Raw genomic sequence first — 12,495 nt, 5'->3', positions numbered from 1 at the left:
TAGATTTATGTTACAAATGTTAATTTTTAAATTGCAGTTGTCTCGTTGAATTTTTGGAAATGCTCATCTTAAGGTTAGCTGCAAACAAACTACTATGTTTGAGTGTAACTAATCAAAAGTTGATGCCACATTGATATGTAGGCGGTGAGATATTAACTAACTAACCCATAAATTATGTGTAGGCGTTAACTAAAGTTTATAATCAGTTTGATTTATGTAAATATATTGGTTGGATTAAAAAGGTTTATTCTCACTGATTGGATTTAATTGAAGACTGGTTTGGCGCTCGCTACTGTACTAGCACTCCAAGGAATTGAGGATGGGTTTAGAGTTCGTACACTTTGAATGAATGGTTTTAAAACTTTTAAGAAGGTGAGATGGAAAGGAGTGGCGTCCCCATCTCACCACAACATATAGTCTAATGAAAGACCTTGACAATCATATTTCTTTATGGGCTCTTGGCTTGGGCTAACGTACATTTGACTTACAGTTGTCGTTGGGACTTGGATCATAATCCTTGGCAATTTATATGTAGGTTCATATCGTATCAAGCCGTCATTTTTCCTCGGTTTGAATGTATCTTAAATGCTTAAATTGTCAATTTAGATTGAAAATGATTTATATCTCTCATGTGGATGCATGCATTGCTTTATTTGAAGGAGTTTGTGCATCAAATTTGCTAAGTAAGGATGCATCGGCTTGCATCACCTGAGCATGTACGCTAAAGCTTTGGTTTTCATCGCTATAATGGGATGGATGAACAAGACATGTAGATTAGCTAATATTGGTGTTATAAACCATGATTCTGATAATGCACAATCTTTTGAAGATAAGTATTTAGTTAATGTTTATGCTATCTAACCATCTTTAACAGTTGATAGTACGTAGTTGAAAAGCTAAAGAAATACATTTCAATTTTCAGTACTTTCAACGCTTGCGCGTGATCTACCAAGGGAGACCTGCCTTATTTTAGTCCTCTGTATGGCGAGCAGAACTAGATTCTCGAGGATTAACGAGACAGTAGTAAGCTCCAGATGTCCCTTTTGCTAGTAATGACCCGTGATTCCCCTTTTCAACCACCTTCCCATTTTCCAAAACCGCAATGGTGTCACAACTTTGTATGGTACTCAGCCGATGCGCCACCACTATGCTGGTCCGTCCCACCATCATTCGCTCAAGAGCATCTTGCACTACTTTCTCCGAATGACTATCCAGTGCACTAGTGGCTTCGTCCAACAAAAAAACCGTGGGGTTTTTCAAAATTGCAGGCGCTATAGCAATGCGTTGTTTCTGTCCCCCGGAGAGTTGCACCCCTTGATTACCACACCAGGTATCATACCCATCTTTCAAAACGGTTATAAAATCGTGAGCATTTGCTGCTTTTGCAGCCTCAATAATCTCTGATTCGCTAACATCCTTGGAAACACCATATATGATGTTTTCACGTATAGTACTGGCGAATAACATGGGCTCTTGGTTCACGAGTCCGATAAATTTCCTAAGAGTTCTTAAATGATATGACTTTATATCTATTCCATCAATTTTAACAACACCTTTCATTGGGTCATAAAAACGCTCAATTAACCCGATTATGGTTGATTTCCCAGATCCACTTTGTCCAACCAAAGCAGTTGATTTTCCAGCTTCGATATTGATGGAGAACCCGCAAAAGATCACCATGTCAGGCCGAGCAGGATAAGCAAAGTGAACATCACTTATCTCTACCTGGCCTGTAATGATCTCAGGCTTTATACCTTTAGGATCCTCAGGATCTAACAAGGTGTTACGATCTAATACATTGAACACCGACTGCAATCCATCAAATCCTTTGGCTAGGTCATTTGTCATAGTTCCAGCTTCTGCAATGACCATACCCGTGTTTACTAATATCATAAACGTTTGCAAAAAAGCTTTTGAACCCAGGTCACCATTGCTAATCAATTTGCCACCATACCAAAAGCCTAGAGCCCAAGTACAAGTGACAAGGCTTTGAGAAAACCCAAGCCCCAATCCAGCATATCAAGCTTGCCGGATGCTTTCACGCATTGGTGCCTTTTGGGTCCCTAGAAGCATTTTCAGGATTCGAGTTTGAGATGAGAAGGCAGTTATTGTCCGCAAATTTTGAGACAGCTTCGGCTGCGAGCTTACTGCTTTCTCCTTGTGATTTCATGGCTTTCTTTGACATGCTCTTTAATAGAACTTGTTTGCAATAGTAGCAGATGATTATTAGTGGTTGAACAGCTATCACAACCAATGCCAATTTCCATGCGATCACCAACCCCATAGTGTAAGCAACCGTCACTGCAGACAATGTTTGAATTATAAGTGAACATCGATCACCCACCAAAGATCGCACCTGTTTAAAATAAGATCATTAGTGGAAAGATCAACTATTTGAGGCAAGGTTAACTAGATGTTAAACCATACCATATTGGCATCAGTAGAGAGTCTTGAACATATGGCCCCACTAGAATTTTCATCTTGATCAAACCATTCAATTTCAAAGGTGAGTATCTTTGACAACATCCTTTCTCGGACCCTCTTGGTCTCCCATGGCTGCAAAATTGTAATGTTGAATAACGTTGACTACCATCGTGAGAACTGACAAACCAGCAAAACACAAGGTACAAATCATTGTTTTCTGCTTGATCTCATCGTGATCCTCCAAGAAATAGACGGATATCATTGCCCCCTTTGAGAAGGAAAATACTGGCTGGATCGCACCGAATAGAATCGCACACACGCTCCCAAACAATGCTTGTTTCCATTCAGGCTTGTTCATTTCTAGAAGTCTCTTAAAGAACAACACCGAAACTTTTTGTTCGACTTGCATGTTAAAGTTGGCCCCTCCACTGTGATTGACTGATGGTGCAAAGCTTGATCGCCCATAGCTGCTCGTGTTGTGAACGTCAAATGGTGAGGAGATAGATGAAAGTCCTGGTGGAGGGGTTTCATTGTTTTCTTGGTTTCTTGAAGTCGAACGAGTGACCTGTAGAAAATGTTTTCAAGTTGAATGAGGTCATTATGGGAGCCAGACTCGATGACCTGACCGTTTTGGACCACAGATAACACGTCTGCGTTTCTAACTGTGGATAGACGGTGAGCAATAACGATGGTGGTTCGACCAATGGATGAATGGTCAAGCGCCTTTTGAACGACTCGTTCGGATTCTGAGTCAAGCGCACTTGTTGCCTCGTCCAACAGAAGGATACGGGGTGACTTAATTATTGCACGGGCAATTGCAATTCTTTGCTTTTGCCCACCTGACATTTGAAGTCCTCTTTCGCCAACCTGTAATTAACAACAAATATAACTGATCATAAAATAAAGTAAATTACTTGTGATTGAAAGACCAGGAATCGGACCATCTGTCGGTTTAGTTCGGTGCTCTTAGACTGGCCGGTTCAGGTGGGAAGGAAGTTGGACCTGTAACTTTTTTTTTTCTTTTTTTTTTCCCAAATGGTAGCAAATTTAAAGATGAAAGAAAAGGGGATAAAATGAGTATTGTTTATCATTTATTAATTCAAAAAAATTGAATGTGTATAGCCTAACATGTATGTATAACTTTTACGCGCGTGTAGGTAAAAACCTCACTAATTTGAAAAAAAATGTATGACAAAGTGATTGCTTTTTCTTTTTTTATGCATATGCATTACTGTACGGTAAAAAACAAAAGAAAAACATGAGCAAAATTGTTTGATTGTTCGTTTATGCAAATAACTTACATGTGTGCGCGGGCAAACAATACAAATTTCAAGAAACATGAAAAAAATTGTATGAAGATTTGTTTTACGTGTAATCTCTCTATGTGTATTCGTTCATGAGTTTTATGTGTATTTGTTTTCTGTTTGATTAATTTATCAAGAGGGGTCTCTGACCCAAAGAAACCATAGATACGATACAAGTGCAAAGGTTATCAACTTAATTAACTATGTAAGACATCACCCGTGTATTGCACGAGTTGAATATATGAAATACTAAATGGAACTTTCTTTGATATTGTGAGATGCATATTTATATACTACGAAGGGTAATATGTGAAATAAAAGAAGCAAGAAAACAAATAGGTTGTTACTTACTTATTTGGCATATAGATATAGATTTTTTCGTTTATGATATTTCAAGATCTAGAAGACGGGAAAAGAACCTGAGTGTCGTAAGCGTGTGGCAACTGAGAGATAAAATTATGGGCATTTGAAGCTTTGGCAGCTTTAATGACTTCTTCCATGGTGGCATCTTCCTTGCCGAAAAGTATGTTTTCTTTTATGGTGGTGGCAAACAGAGCAGGCTCTTGGCTTACCAATCCCATTTGTGATCTCAACCATTTTAGTTGAAGCTTATCGGTCGTCACGCCATCCACACAAATCTCTCCTTCCTGGGGATCATAAAACCTCAATAACAATGCAATCGCCGTTGATTTACCAGAGCCGCTTCCACCTACCAACGCTACTGTCTTCCCTGCTGGAACCTTTAAGTTAAAGTCTTTGAATACCAAAGACTCAGGCCTTGAGGGGTATGCAAAATTTATGTTCTTGAATTCCACTTCTCCATACACTTCTTGTAATATCTCCCCTTCCATGTTGTCTGAATCAATAGCGGGAACTCTGTTGATCACTTCTTGTATACGTTTGCTAGCAGCCATTGCATCCGAGAAGTACTTCACGTTGGACATTGCAGAACCAAGTGCCCTGTCATTATTAAATTCATTAAGACAACAGAAATTACAATTCAATATGTCGATGAAATGCCAGAACAAAAAACAATGAAAAAAGAAACGTACAGCCCGCCAACAGCGATCCCTGCTACAACTGACCACACGGTTCCTCCCCTAGCTCCATGGTACATCACCAATCTACTACCGTACCAACACAAGAAAGCCCATACTGCAAAAACCACACCATTGCTGCCAATCGCAAGCCCTTTAGCCAACCCTTGCTTTAAACCCAACTTCACTATACCTTGCAGGGCATCAGAGTACTCTTTAATGGTCTTCTTTTCACCCACAAAAGAATAAACTGTTCTTACTGAAGAAAATGCCTGTTGTGCCACCATCTCAGCCTTATTATACTCCTCCCTCATTTCTCTCGATAACCTCTGTAGAATCCTTCCATAAATTAAACCAGGTACAACTAAAACTAAGATAAATGGAAGCCCAACAAGTGCTAGCCTCGATAGCAAAACAAATGCCAAAATGTACACCCCAATAAAAGTTGCCACGCTTGTCACAAACCTTGGTGCCTGAATTGCATTTCGTACCCAATTAATTAAAGTTGCGAATGCAATTTAATTGACCCATATAGTTATATAAATTAAAATTTAACAAGAACAACCTTTACACTAATGAAATCTTGAATGATCAGGCTGTCACTAGAAACACTGGCAATGATATCAGCTGTGCTTGTAACATTCAAGTCAAAATAGGCCACTTCTTGCCTTAAAACTGCTTTTAAATAAGTCAGCCTCAATCTTGATGCCTGTCTTTCTGATGTTCTTGACCAGCAGTACCCCTCTACAAGAAATTAAACTCATCAGTCAATATAGATTCCAAGTTCAAACCTGCTTTAACAAAAAATGATAATCGATCGAGCAGATTCAACCTACCAAACATGCAACCCACCTCACTATAGACACGTAACAAAGATTAACAGCATTCTGTAAACAAGAAATTAAAACCAATTATTAGATTAATTTTGTGACGACAATGATCAATATTAGGTTTTTTTGATATTAACCTTATTGATTTTGTCTATATAGACGTCAGTGGATACAGAAGAACTGCCTCCAATGCTGTTCATCATGTGGCTGGTGAAGTACAACAAGGCAGGGGGACCTAACCCATCCCCAATGGCACCTATCAACCCAACAGCCATCAGAAACATGTCGGCTCTATCCGCATGCATGAAAAGTGATCGCAATGACCCATTGCTGACCTTCTTAGTATTTGTCTCGTTGCTACGCATACTCATGTTTACAGAATTACTTATACGAGGTTGTTGAATGAATCAGATTTTATGGTAAGTGGGGGGACTATCAACTATGTGCATTTTTAAATCTGTTAGATAGTTGAAATGGTTAGCGTGTAGGGATAATGGCCGGTTCTATAATTTATATTAAAGGCAGGTGCAGTTTGAAATTTTTGATAAATTTAATACATGCTTTGATTTTTTGCTGATACTTTAGTTACTCTGTTGAAATTTTTGATTAATTTAATATATGCTTTGATTTTTAGGTAATAATTTAATAACTCCCAACTTATTCTTCATCAATATTCAATGTTAGTACTTTTTCTAATATGAAATAAGTGTAGGTGTAAACTGAGATTTGGAGTTAGATGGCACGTTTATGAAATCCTGTCACATACGTTTAATATTTATTTGCAGATGATCTGTGTGGTTGAATTTTTGGAAATACTTATTTTAAGTTAGGCGCAAACAAGTGATTATATTCGAGACTGGGGAGTAATTTGGTGTCCAGCTGGTTTAAGGCCGGCTTCATAACACGAATATCATATTTGGGTTACCGTTCTGGGCACACGTACACATGTTGAGTTTATATCCATTCCCTTGCTCTCTGTATATTTGGGCTCTTGATCTCTCTCTTCGCTCTTCATTCTAGCTTAGAGGTGAAAAGAGGAGAAAATGTTTGATATCACCAAACTGTTTGAAAACCGATCTGATCCGTTACTAAAATGGTTTCAAACCGGTCTGGTTTGGAATTGATCAGTCAATTTATGCCGGCTTGGGACCACTGGACCAGGCTGTCAAAATTAGTCATTTTTTTCGTTTTCTAAACGGTAACATAGTCGCTTTATTCAGTGACTAGTGGGCTCTCATGTGTTGGTATATGAATGCGTATATCAATTTGATTTGGATAAAGTAATATACAGTGATTAGAGTGGCACATAATCTCAAACACATGAAATATATATATATATATGATTAGAGTGGCACATAATCTCAAACACATGAAATATATATATATATATATCTATGTATACTAGTAGATACCCGCACGATGCAGCGGAAGCGTGACAAGTTAAAACGTGGTACTCATTTTCGTTAGTTTATCGGTCATCCTGTGATATATTATATAGTTCGTCTGTTAATTTTCTTTTTCGTAGCATTGATGTGGCCTGCCTATACAAAATTGAATGTATAAGTCACATGGTTTCATCTAGCAAAAGATTTGTGTTTTGACAAACTCTTATTAACAAATATGTCAAGTTGGTTAAAAAGAACTAATTGTCCTGTAATATACCAAACTAAAAAAATAAAAGACAAAAAAACAAAGTCCTAAACCCTTTGTTGACACTGTTGCAGTCCTCACAACAGATGTAGCCATAAACCGGTCTACCAGATGACATCATGTATTGTCTGCAGGTACAAGTGCTCTAGTAGCGTGAGAAACACCACCTTAGATCCCAATCATATGAATTATTAACCTACACGAAGACTTTTTTGAGATCAAGCAAGACAACAAAAAGATGCCTCATTCTCTGCCAAATTATGCCCATGCAACAAGATTATGCCCCGCGGTAATTTGACGGTAGTTTGAAAAAAAAGACTTCAAGTTAAGGAGTACAGCTCTTAAAACACAATATGACAATAGTAATGTGAGTTGACCAGTCATTGCATAATCAAAAGTAACATTTCTTACCTCAAGTTTGGCTTGAGCTCGGCTCATTTATTTACTATTAAATAATAAACAATTAGAGTACATTTACTAATTATTTTATGTATACTATATACTTCAATCTGTGAGATTTTTTGGAATGACAAAAATAACAATACAATACAAGAAAACAAAGAGACTTACCATGTTTAATGTTAATGTTCCAGTTTTATGCAGAACCGATTGACACAAGAAAAAAGTCTTCTAACCTGCATTTCAAAAATTACCAACAATAAACAAAATTTTAATAAAAATATATATATGTTATAGACTAAACGTTCTGAGAAACAAAGAAAGTGTTAAACTTACCAGTTCCTTGTCCACCATCAATTTATGCGTCAAGTATGCAAGACTGTAATAGGAGAGCAGTATTAGATCAATGATTATATATTCATATTAGCAACATTGTCATACAAATCCATTTAGGCTCGAGCTCAGCTTATATTAATTTAAGAAGGCGCAAGCTTGGCTCGTGAGTAGTTTGTCATGCTCAAGCTCAACTCATTTATTATTTATTTAATAAATAGTAATTATATATTTCTATAATTATTTACATATATTTATAAATAATATAGTATATGTTATTTAATTAATTTTTTTTCATATTTTTATGTATAATAACAGTTATAACATTAATATGTTAAATAAAAAAAATTATAAAAATAAGCTCGTTTAGGCTCACGAGCCAGCTTGAGCTCAATATGTGAAGCTTCGGCTCGAGCTCGTTTATTAAATGAGCCTAAACAAAAGCTTGAGCTTTTTTTAAAATAAATAATAAAACAAGCTCGAGCTCATTAACTGTTACATCTATACAAAAGTAATCTAAAAATAATAAAAATGTCAACTCACCTTAGTCTCACCAGCGGCCAGTGGCTACAGCATCTGAATGTGCAACTTCCATTTCTCTATCGTTCTTTAGATAAACAACACTCTGTACACACAATAGAAAAACAGGTTAAATTACAATCAGTCTTGGTTCTAAAATATTTTTATTTATTTTAAAAATGTAATTTAATCTAAATGAGCCAATTAGCAAGCCAGATAAACGAGCCGATTCGAGCTTACCTTGACTCATTACTAACTAAATGAGCTTAAATTGTTTACAAATCTAACCGAACATACATGAACAAAAACTTTTGTCCATTACCAAAACAAACAAATCCAAACACATCTCACACTCATTGGTTTATGTTTATGAACGTTCGTTAATTTAAATTCGTTAGTTTGCATTTGTTTAAGTTCTTTTACGTTCGTTGATATATTCGGTTAAAACTTCTTGACCCATCACAACTTAGTTTAGTTCTAGTACCTTTTTAAGCCCAATACATCCGGCTAAAAATTAATTTTATCAAGAAAACCCCATTGGTTTAATTGTTCATATTCAAATGTTTGTTCCATTAACGTTAAAAGAACACACACGAATATGCTCCATTCGTGTTCATGCAGATCGTTTACAATCCAGCATCCAAAGAGTATTTTTAATGCATAAAACCTTTTATTCAAAAAATTAGATTATTGATGAACAAATATATAACTTCAATAACCATACCAAACACACTTAGTAATTAGTAACTAATTTATATAATTTTAATTTTGACGCAAAGTGTTTAGGGTCAACCCGACCTACTTTGACCCGTACAAAAGTTACATGTTTGATCCGTTACCCAATCCAGTTAGCTTCTAATAACAGTCCACTGTACCTGCAAGTAACCATTTTTCCTCTGGTAGCGCCCACACCTTAGACTGAGTGCCCACTGGTAGTTACTACAATTATTCATAAGTTAAAAAATTAAAATACACAATTAAAAAAATTATGCTCAAATAAATACCAATTAGATAAATTTATCTGAACACAACGCCAATCGTCGCCATCATCGCCCCCATATTATTATGCAGCCTGTGAAGAAATAAGAAAATCCATGCTCAAAAAAGTGCAGAACCTTTTAGCCAATTTTCTTCAATATCAAAACCTAGTAGGAGGCAACAAATCACATTATCAGAAATACCATCTAACGTAGCCTACACATTATCAGAAAATTTACCTAACAACTCCAAGGCGTAAGAGGCATGTAACATACCTAACAGCTCCGATACCAAAGGTCATAGGCCGATTTCAAATGAAGGCGTTGGAGATGAACATGGATTAAATCGATGGTTCTGACTGTGAATCAAACAAGAATTTTAGGTTAAATTGGTTGAAGGTATAAGAAGGGAATGAAATACCTTAGTCTTCAGAATTAGGGGCATGGACGTATTGATAGAACCCAACTATACTTCAAATTACAACATAAAATCATTAATTTCACAATCTACAATGTGATAATTTAGGTTTTGCGTATAAGAATAGTATACCATCAAATTCTTCTATTTCTCTTTACCAATTGCAAGGGAAGCAATTTTTGAAGAAAGAAAAGAAAACTTAGATCTAGCGAGTATGCATGTTTGAAGATATTGGGGGGAATTCAAATTTTGAAGTTAAACCTTCTTTAGTATGCGTGAGCAATGCATCAGGAGTTGTAAAATGTGCAATAAGGGTTGTAAAACTCTTGTTTTTAAGAGTTTTTGTTGAAACTATTTTAATATAGTATAGATATATGGATGCGCTAATGTACAATAATCGGGAGATGGATGAAAAAGTAGTCCTTAAGAAAATAAAAAGAAAAGATGGGTGAGTAGACTTTCACTTTTGACGGCTACAGAAGGTCGAAAAAAGAGGCAACAATTGGAATTACAAGAAGATATGCGTCCTTTTATTTAGTAAGCATTTAATTTAATGTTTTCTCCTTAAAGGTTTATTTAGCCGTCATATCGTTCTAATTTGTTTGGGTTTTATTTTCTTTGATTGTGACTCAAAATTGATGTAAATGATTATGTGATTCGTTTGTTTGAATGATTTAGTTGTGTGATTCTTGATCTTAAGCGCTTCTATTCCAGTATTTGTTAGAATGTTAATAATCCTGGTCAACTTATTAATTTTATCTAATTAAGTTCTATCACCTTTTAAAACTCTACTAGATTCTAATTTTGATAAAAGAACAAATAATATTTTGTGTGTCTATGAACGCAAAATCATTATAGATTTAAACATTTCGAACGACGTGAGTGTTTAATTATAATCGATACTTCTATAATCGCACCCGCACTCTAATATTCGAATGACAGGAGCTTAGAGTAGCGGGTTGACTCTAATCACCGAGCGTCGTATGGTTAGAGTCAACTTATCTCGAAGTGGTGCTCTAAATGGCGAAACGTTGCTTCAATTCAGATGTTTAGTGTTTACACTTTCAATTAACAAAAACGATATTGTTTAAAGCGTCGTGTAGAGATAAGTTTTACATGTATCGGCTCGTACTCTCTTTCCGATAAAAAACCTAAAACATTAGTTTAAAATTTGGAAAAAACTTAACGAAATTAAGTGTTTTATTAACAGAGGTCCAGTGAAAAAAATATGGCGAAAAGTAAGACCAGCGACAAGCATTTTTTAAAGTGAGACTATCGATCAACTACGAAATGATGAGATTATTAAAATTCAAATTGGCTATTTAAAATCATTAAAATTGACATTATTATTATTACTATAATATAAAATAAAACTTTGGTGCCGCACTTGGCGGCATTGTTTGATGAATTTTGTTTTTTTTTCAATTACCATAATAAACGTAATGGAAACTGATCAAACGTCATTTTTTTTAGTTTCGGTACCTTAACAAACCTGAAAAAAAAACCAACCGAGTTCGCGCAAACTCGCGACCTTATTTAAAGCTCATGACCGACAACGCTCGGGTTCTACCAATGCTCAAGTATACTGACAACCACCCCCCCCCCCACACACACACAAAAAATAAAATAAAATTGGTCGTTGGTCCCGTCTCAATTTTTATATTTTTTCGTATTTTAGTTCCGGTACCGCAATGCACGTAATCAAAACCGACCGAATTCGTGTCAAGTTACCGCGGGATCACAACGCTTGTGTATTACCACCGCCCGAGTTTTCCAACCAAATAAACATTGTCTTAAATATTTTGTTTTCTTCTACGTTAATTTGACGAATTAATTTTTTGGGTTTTAACGCTCAAATTTACCAATGATGTCTATATTGTAATGAATGCAGCCGATATTGATCGAATTCGTGTCGACTCATTATCGTAATGCTCGGGTCTTATCAACGCCCGTGTTTCAACGCTGGGATTTTGCTAGCTGCCCGGCGCAACACGCGAGGTAGAAAAACTAGTTTCTTTATAATTCAGAATTTTGATAAAATAATAATAAAAAAAAATCATGCATCATATTTCATAACACTTCTTAAGAGGCCCAAATTTAATAATAATTTTCTTAACTATATCATAACTAGGAATTTATCTGACGCGTTGCGTCAGGTGGGTGGGTCGGTAAAATCTAGGTGGTGGTAAAACTCAAGCGTTGTCGGTCTCGAGCGTTGAGATGATAAGTCGACGTGAATTCAGTCGGTTTCTTACGATACCAGAACTAAAACAAAAATGGTAGTTGGTCAGTTTTCGTTACGGTGATAGTGGAACTAAAACAAAAGGCAGTGACTTTACACGAATTTGGTCGGTTTCTTTCTCGTTCGTTACGGTACCGTAATTAAAACAAAAAAATAAAAAAGAAAATTGGCACGTGGTCGGTTTTTGTTATGTTCGTTATGATACTGGAACTAAAACAAAAAAAAACAAATGGCATCAAAACCCTAGCATTGTCAGTCCTGAACGTTGATACAATGAGTTTACACGAATTCAACCTGCTTCCATTACGTAAACAAAAATTAACGTTATAGGTTAGTTATCGTTACGTTCGCTATGCTACAAA

At 36.0% G+C, this 12,495-nt stretch overlaps 1 protein-coding gene and 1 pseudogene across 1 annotated transcript in view; both read right to left on the bottom strand.

Moving 5' to 3' along the window:
- The window catches only part of LOC143570181 (ABC transporter B family member 15-like), a 211,481-nt gene that overhangs the window by 131,092 nt on the left and 67,894 nt on the right, over nt 1–12,495 (bottom strand). The gene's annotated exons all lie outside the window — the stretch shown is intronic.
- LOC143570174 (ABC transporter B family member 15-like) lies at nt 970–5,966 on the bottom strand (annotated as a pseudogene).

Source organism: Bidens hawaiensis, unplaced genomic scaffold, assembly GCF_021521415.1.
Source record: "Bidens hawaiensis isolate Kalapana, Puna unplaced genomic scaffold, B.hawaiensis_p1.1 tig00024843_1, whole genome shotgun sequence".
NCBI classification, from domain to species: Eukaryota; Viridiplantae; Streptophyta; class Magnoliopsida; order Asterales; family Asteraceae; genus Bidens; species Bidens hawaiensis.
This window is presented reverse-complemented; position numbering and strand designations above follow the sequence as displayed.